We start from the raw sequence: 7710 nt of genomic DNA on the forward strand, positions 1-7710 counted from the left end.
GTTTTGTGCAGTCCTTGCATGGGATTTTGTACACTACATTGATTTTGCTCATGCTGGGTATCGGGTCCTTCGTTCTGGTGAGTTGTTGTCTGAGAGTGGCTGTTGGTTTGTGTGCTGTTTTGAGTCCTAGTGGTTGCAGTAGTCTGGCTGTCAGTTCTGAAATGCTCCTGATGTATGGTAGTGTGGGTTGCGGCATGTCCTCGTTCCATTGTCTTTCCCTTAGGCATCTGTTGATGAAATTGCACGGGTATCTGTTTTTGGCGCAATTTCATCAGCAAAGCCTCCACATCCTTCCTGTCATGTGTAGATCAGAACTGCACACAACTAATTAAACTCTAACTAAAGTTTTATACAACTGCAACATGACTTGCCAACTTTTCTACTCAATGCCATGACTGATGAAGGCCAGCATACCATATTCCTCTTTACCATCTTATCCACTTGTGTTGCCACTTTCAGGGCGCTGTGTACTTGCACCACAAGATCCCTCTGTATATCAATGCTCCTCTATCCATAACAGGGACCAATCAGTGGTGCTTTTGTGAGTTTCACATCGTATTTCCTGTACTGTGACACTAGCAGCACTTCAAAACTTCTGTATTGATGTTAAAGTGCTTTGAGATGGTTGTGCAAAGGTAAGCCCTACATAAATGCAAATACTCTTTCTGACCATGAAACATACATTGTTCATCCCCTGGATTTGTGTCCTCTATATGTTGTTCATCCCCCGGATTTGTGTCCTCTATATGTTGTTCATCCCCCTGGATTTGTGTTCTCTATATGTTGTTCATCCCCCGGATTTGTGTTCTCTATATGTTGTTCATTTTCCTGGATTTGTGTTCTCTATATGTTGTTCATCCTCTGGATTTACATTCTCTATACGATTAGATTACTTAGTGTGGAAACAGGCCCTTTGGCCCAACAAGTCCACACCGACTCACCGAAGCGCAACCCACCCATTCCCCTACATTTACCCCTTCACCGAACCCTACGGTGTAGTACCTGACCTGCACATCTTTGAACTGTGGGCGGAAACCGGAGCACCCGGAGGAAACCCACGCAGACACGGGGAGAATGTACAAACTCCACACAGACAGTCGCCTGAGGCGGGAATTGAACCCAGGTCTCTGTTGCTGTGAGGCAGCAGTGCTAACCACTGTGCCACCATGCCGCTCATATGTTGTTCATCCCCCTGGATTTGTGTCCTCTATATGTTGCTCATCCCCTGGATTTGTGTCCTCTATATGTTGTTCATCCCCTGCATTTGTGTTCTCTATATGTTGTTCATCCTCTGGATTTACATTCTCTATATGATTAGATTACTTACAGTGTGGAAACAGGCCCACTGGAGATGATTCCCGACCTCTGGCGAGCATTGATTCCTGGCTTCTAGCCAAGATTCCTGCCCTCCAGAGATGATTCCCAGCCTCTGGCAATGATTCCAGGCTTGGCCCAGTAGCCTCTGTGACATGTCGCAGCAGCCTCCTCCCAAAGAGGCCTCCTGGCATGACGTGTTGCTGGTGAAGTCTGGAGCCAGGACCTGGAATGGCCTGGAGGCTGGGTGCCAGCGTGGTCTGTTGGACTGATCCTTTATATCTGTAAAGCTGGGCATTTTATTTCTCTATTGTCTAAGATCTTGTAACTAAAGAGGCTGTACCTGGATATTTCTTGTTTCTAAGTTTGGTACTGTAATTGGCAGTGTTTCTCATCGAGTATGTGTGACAATAAAGGCTATTCCATTCCATTCTATTCTGTTCTGTGATGGAGGCCACCTCAGGAATACTCAGGGCTGAGTAAATGGATGGATTCCGGATGTAATGAGCTCCCAGCCCCACTTCAACTTCTTACTTTTCAATGTGAGTGTGTGCACTTTGTACACAAGTGTTTGTAACAACGTCGTCTCCACAAAACTCAACCCTCACAGGAATTCCTCCCTCAGCTTATCCTCCAGCCTGGCCATGCAGTAAGGACACACTCTTGACGTGCATACTTTCACAGTCTAGACGCACAATGCAGATTTAAACCATTTACGCAGCTGGTTAATGACCCCATTTCTCACCTTTACAAATGTTCATTGTGAATCTAAATGACTCAGTTGAGCATGTCATTATTCATTAATGACCAGACCACATACAGTATTAGAAATCTCTAGCATTCCAGCACTTTCAGAAAATTCTAAAAAGGTATAGAATCGCTACAGTGGAGAAAGAGGCCATTCAGTCCATTGAATCGGCACTGAGCATTCCACCCAAACTTCCCCCACCCCCCACCCAATAACTCCATATTTCCCATGACTAACATACCTAGCCTGCACACTATGGGGCAACTTAGCATCGCCAATCCACCTAACCTGCACATCTTTGGACTGCGTGAGGAAACTGGAGCATCCGGAGGAAACCCACGCAGACACGGGGAGAATGGGCAAACTCCACACAGACAGTTGCCTGAGACTGGAATCGAGCTCCAGTCCCTTGTGTTGTGAGGCAGCAGTGCTGACCACTGAACAAACATATCATACAGGTAAAAACAAGGACTGCAGATGCTGGAAACCAGAGTTGGCTTTTGCCGAAACGTTGATTTTCCTGCTCCTCGGATGCTGCCTGACCTTTTCCAGCACCACTCTAATCTAAAGATATCATACATTCGCAGTCTTTTGCAGCAATGAAGAATACCATTTGGCCCATTGTATCTAGGTCATCTCCTTGTGAGACTTATGCAGTTCCTGTCAGTTTGAATTGACTAGATTTAGAATGCGCTACCTAAAAGGGTGTGAGAAGGTGATTCGATAGTGACTTGTAAAAGGGATTTGGTTAATGCTCAATGAGAAAACACTGGAAATGGTGCAGAAAACATTCAAGGAATTGATTCCAGGAATGAAGAATCTCACTTAGGAGAGTACTTCCGACAAATCGAACTGTTTGCCTTGAAAGGAAGGCTGAGAGGAGATGGGATCGAGTTATCAAAATCATGAGGGATCTGGTCAGATCTGACGGGGTTAAACTGTTCCCTCTCAGGAGAGGATCAAGGACAATGCACATGCATTTAAATGAAGTGACACAATAAGCAAAGGTGACACAAGGAAACCCTTTTGTGTGCAGCGAGTAACAGCAAAGTACAACGGAAATGTTCGAAAGGGAATTGGCCTTGTCTGAAAAGGAAGAATTTGCAGAGTTATGGGGAGAGGGCAAAGGAATCGTACCAAGTGAATTGCTTATTCGGAAAGCCAGCTCAGAAACAATGGGCTACATGACCTCCTCCTGTTCTCTGTGACACTCCTTCTGAAAATGAGGTTCTCCTGCTCAGACAACAATCAGAAAGTAAATTGTCGGCCTCAGACATTCCAGAAGATTCCCCCGGCCTCTGGGACTACCTATGTCCAACAGTTAGGGAGATGCAGCAAGTGGCTCCTTCTTCTCAACAGAATTAATGAATCTCAGCCGGTTAAAGTTGGCCGTGTCAGTCCCGTACATCAGAGGCAATATTACTGGCATTGGTCTTGTCTTTAGGCATTTGTGTTAGCAATCAAAAGGGATGCGCTGCCACAGAGAAGGAGAAGAGGAAATGCCCATGAATTCAGGGAGCACACTATTTTAAAGTTGAGGATGCCAAGAGTCCTGGTATAAGATATTGCCAATGTTAACAAAGTGTAAACGTGCACTTATCAAGAATATCAGAGTCTCCCAGTGTTTCACAGTTGAAATATCAACTGATGGAACACCAAAGAGACAAGCCAGCCCCTCAAGTCAGCTTTGCTGTGGTACTCAATTGATGATTTAGTGAAAATGTCAAAAAGAAACCTGAAAAAGCTGATGGAATATTAGTCTTTACCTCAAAATGGTTTGGAAAATGAAAGGGGAGAGGTTCTGTTCCCTCCGTATCAACAGTATACTCTCTGACCTGGACAGTATACTTTCAGTAAACATATATTGGCCTTGGAGTGATTGCAGTGTCACTTCCCCAGAACGTTACAGGGGTCAATCATGAAAGCATGTCGCAGAGAGTATCTTGCATCTCTTTACTTTTAAAAGATGCTAATGGAACTACTTCAGATGATGAAAGGAGTTGATAGAATAGATAGGAACTGTGTATCCTCTTTGATGGGGCAAATCCAGAGCAACATCTTAAAATTTGAAACTGACTATTGAGCAGCACTATCAGAAAGCACTTCCGAAGACGAATGTTAAAGAATAAATGTTCCAGTATCTCAGACCCCAAAACGATCGAGGGAAAAGAATGACTTCTACTTCCATGTCTTTGTGACTGAAATATGAAACATTGTCACTTTTCACCTGCCTTCCTGGACAACCCATCCATTTTTTCTTATGGCTATGGTCACAGACTCTGCTGACACTAGCCACCTGAAGAGTGACATCATCACCAAACTGAGATACCAAGGTGATTGCAAGGTGTTAATTGTGTTGCCTTTTTGCAGTGAAAGAACCCAAAGGAATTGAATTGAAATAATTAGGTTTGTAAGTCAACTTCCTGGCCCGTTGGAATATATGCTTCCAGCAGATCTACAGATGGCGTACCAGCACTAGGATTTTATTGGGAATTGGTCTGTTACTGAGGGGCAGCATGCCGTGATGCTCCAATTTGTTGGAAGAGGAGAGATACTCCCTCTGTCCTCCAGTTAATCTGAGATTCTGAAGAACAATTTCGCAACATCGGTGTGATATTTGCATGTCTGACACCAGGCACCCATACCTTCCATTAAGAAAGCATGCAGATTTATTTCCATCTTTGTGCGCACATGCTCAGTGTGAATTAAAATGTGCTCTTGGATGTCTTCATACAAGCTCAGGTCAGAGTTGGTGGTAAAAGCAAAATATTGCAGATGCAGGAAATCTGAAATAAGCACAGAGACTCAGCAGGTCTGACAGCATCTATGCAGAGAGAAACAGAGTTAACATTTCCAGTCAGGAATGAGTCTTTTTTCACACATTTCTCCAGCATTCTCATTCTTTACACTGTACAGTACATGGGGGTGAGCCTGTCAGGCAGAAAGGCTATAAAGGTTCCAACATCTTCGCAAAACACATGATCCTGAGACCACAGGCACATCACAGCTTAGCTCAGAAGCTCAGTCACATCTTTATTAATATAAGGTCTATTCCCAGGGCAAAATGACCACTGTGATCCATGCAACCCTGATGTCAAATTACCATTACATTAAATATCAAAGTATTGCCAAGATTCGGAAAACAATATTGCACTGCATCTATATAGAAACCAGGCTTGTTACCAGAATTGCAACTTGAGTTTCGGCTGTGTTTTCCAGATCTGAAACCTGGTTTAAAATTTAAGCTGAGAAATTGTTACAGCCAGGTTTCTGCAAAGGGTTGAATTTTGACACAACTAATGTGATCAGTGTTGCCACTGTCGGTCAGATGCCCCTCTCCCCGTCACTCGTGCTCGAGAACTGTAATGCCCCACCTGGTGGTGTTATCAATAACTGCAGCCAATCATTAAATCCTATCCTTACGCAAAGTGCTTCCCAGCCAACAATGTGCTTTTGAGGTACAGCCACAGTTGTTATATCAATTTACTCACAGCTGCAATCCACAAACAGCGATATATGGTTAATTATTTTTTTAAATTAGGTTGGTTGAATGATAAATGCTGGTCAGAACGCCAGGGAGATCTCTACCCTCCTTTTTTTTGAATAGTACAATAGGAGCTCTTACTTCTGCCCAAGAGGGCAGACAGGTCTCCATTTATTTAAACTTTAATGTCAGTTTGTATTGAATTATTGTAGTTTTGGACTGAGCATTTGCGTCCCCTGGGAGCTAGGTTGAGACTGTTGACTGTTATCACATTAATCTGGGCCCAGTTCCAGTTGTAGCTGCTGAAGGGAAAGGACAGTGTGTTCAATGTCAGTAACTGCTGTGCTGCACAGAAAGGAAATTTGATGGTTTAGCATTGACGATGCTAAGCTTTGTGTGATGGGACAGTATGTCAGAAATTTGCAAATCGAGACCAGCATGTCCAAACTCTTGGTCTACCCAACTTTCCCAATCGTTTATTAGGGAAGGTCCAGCCAGAAAAATGAGATGAAAAGCTATAACTCACACTATTTATTTTAGTCGTATAAAACCATGAGCAATAATGGTCTTGTTCTCTCATTATTAACTTCAGCTTTGTTGACTCGATGGATATTGGTTAGTTTGACTGAGAATTAATGTCTGGTGAAGACTGCCATAGGCGAATATTGAATAAAGTATTTGGTCTCGACATGTGTCCTATATGCAATTGATCTGGCTGTCTGTCTTGTCATTGAGATTGTAATTGGAAAGGAAATACATTCTGCTACACAGTGACCTGTTGAAGAGGGAGAAGTTGGTATATTTATCAATGTCTCTCAGTTGTAACTTTTTAAAGAAAATTATTCTCAGGATGCAGCCTGCATTTATTGTCCAGTGCTAGTTGCCTGAGTGCTTTTTAGATGAGATTCAATTCCCTACAGTGTGGAAACAGGCCCTTCAGCCCAACAAGTCCACACTGACTCGCTGAAGAGTAACCCACCCAGACCCATTTCCCTCTGACTAATGTTCCTAACGCTACAAGCAATTTAGCGTGGCCAATTCACCTGACCTGCACATCTTTAGACTGTGGGAGGAAACCAGAGCACCCAAAGGAAACCCACGCAGGCACTGGGGAATGTGCAAACTCCTCTCAGACAGTCGCCCGAGGCTGGAATCGAACTCGGGTCCCTGGCACTGTAAGGCAGCAGTGCTAACTAGTGAGCCACCGTGCTATCCCAACTTTGATGCAATGTTGCTAGCTGCGTCACTGCATGATGACAGGTACGAGGCAGTGGGTGATATTTAATGCCCTTCCCCAGGGTGGGTTTGAAAGAGGGTGCAGGGAAATGCGGTAATGGCAAGTGGTGTCTCTGTCACATTGCCACCTCCATCTCAAGGCCTCAGCAGAGAAGCCTGTGGATGGCTTTCCCATCAAGCTGCCAAACGAACCATTATGCTTAATTAATACTCACTTTAAGACTTCATCTCACTGACTCCAGTAAAACCAGCGGAGGGGAAGCAATGGCCTAATGGTATTGTCGCTGGGCTGTTAATTGGGACACCCAGACAATGTTCTGGGGTTCGAATCCCACCATGGTAGATGGTGGGATTTGAATTCAACAGGTTCGTGGAATTAAGAATCTAATGATTGTTGTGGGGGAATACTCATCCTGTTCTGTAACATCGTTACCTGGTCTGGCCTACAGGTGACTCCAGACCCACAGCAATATGGTTGACTGTTAACTGCTCTCTGGGCAATTAGGGATGGGCAATAAATCCTGGCCTAGCCAGTGATGCCCACATCCTGTGAAAGAATAGATACTAAATGAATATTTTGCATCAGTATTAACTTTTGAAAAGGATATGGAAGATATAGACTGTAGGGAAATAGATGGTGACATCTTGCAAAATGTCCAGATTACAGAGGAGGAAGTGCTGGATGTCTTGAAATGGTTAAAGGTGGATAAATCCCCAGGACCTGATCAGGTGTACCCGAAAACCCTATGGGAAGCTAGAGAAGTGATTGCTGGGCCTCTTGCTGAGATATTCACAGGTGATAGTCACAGGTGAAGTGTCGGAAGACTGGAGGTTGGCAAACGTGGTACCACTGTTTAAGAAGGGTGGGAAGGACAAGCCAGGGAACTATAGACCAGTGAGCCTGACCTCAGTGGTGGGCAAGTTGTTG

Source organism: Chiloscyllium plagiosum, chromosome 24 (genome assembly GCF_004010195.1).
Source record: "Chiloscyllium plagiosum isolate BGI_BamShark_2017 chromosome 24, ASM401019v2, whole genome shotgun sequence".
NCBI lineage: Eukaryota > Metazoa > Chordata > Chondrichthyes > Orectolobiformes > Hemiscylliidae > Chiloscyllium > Chiloscyllium plagiosum.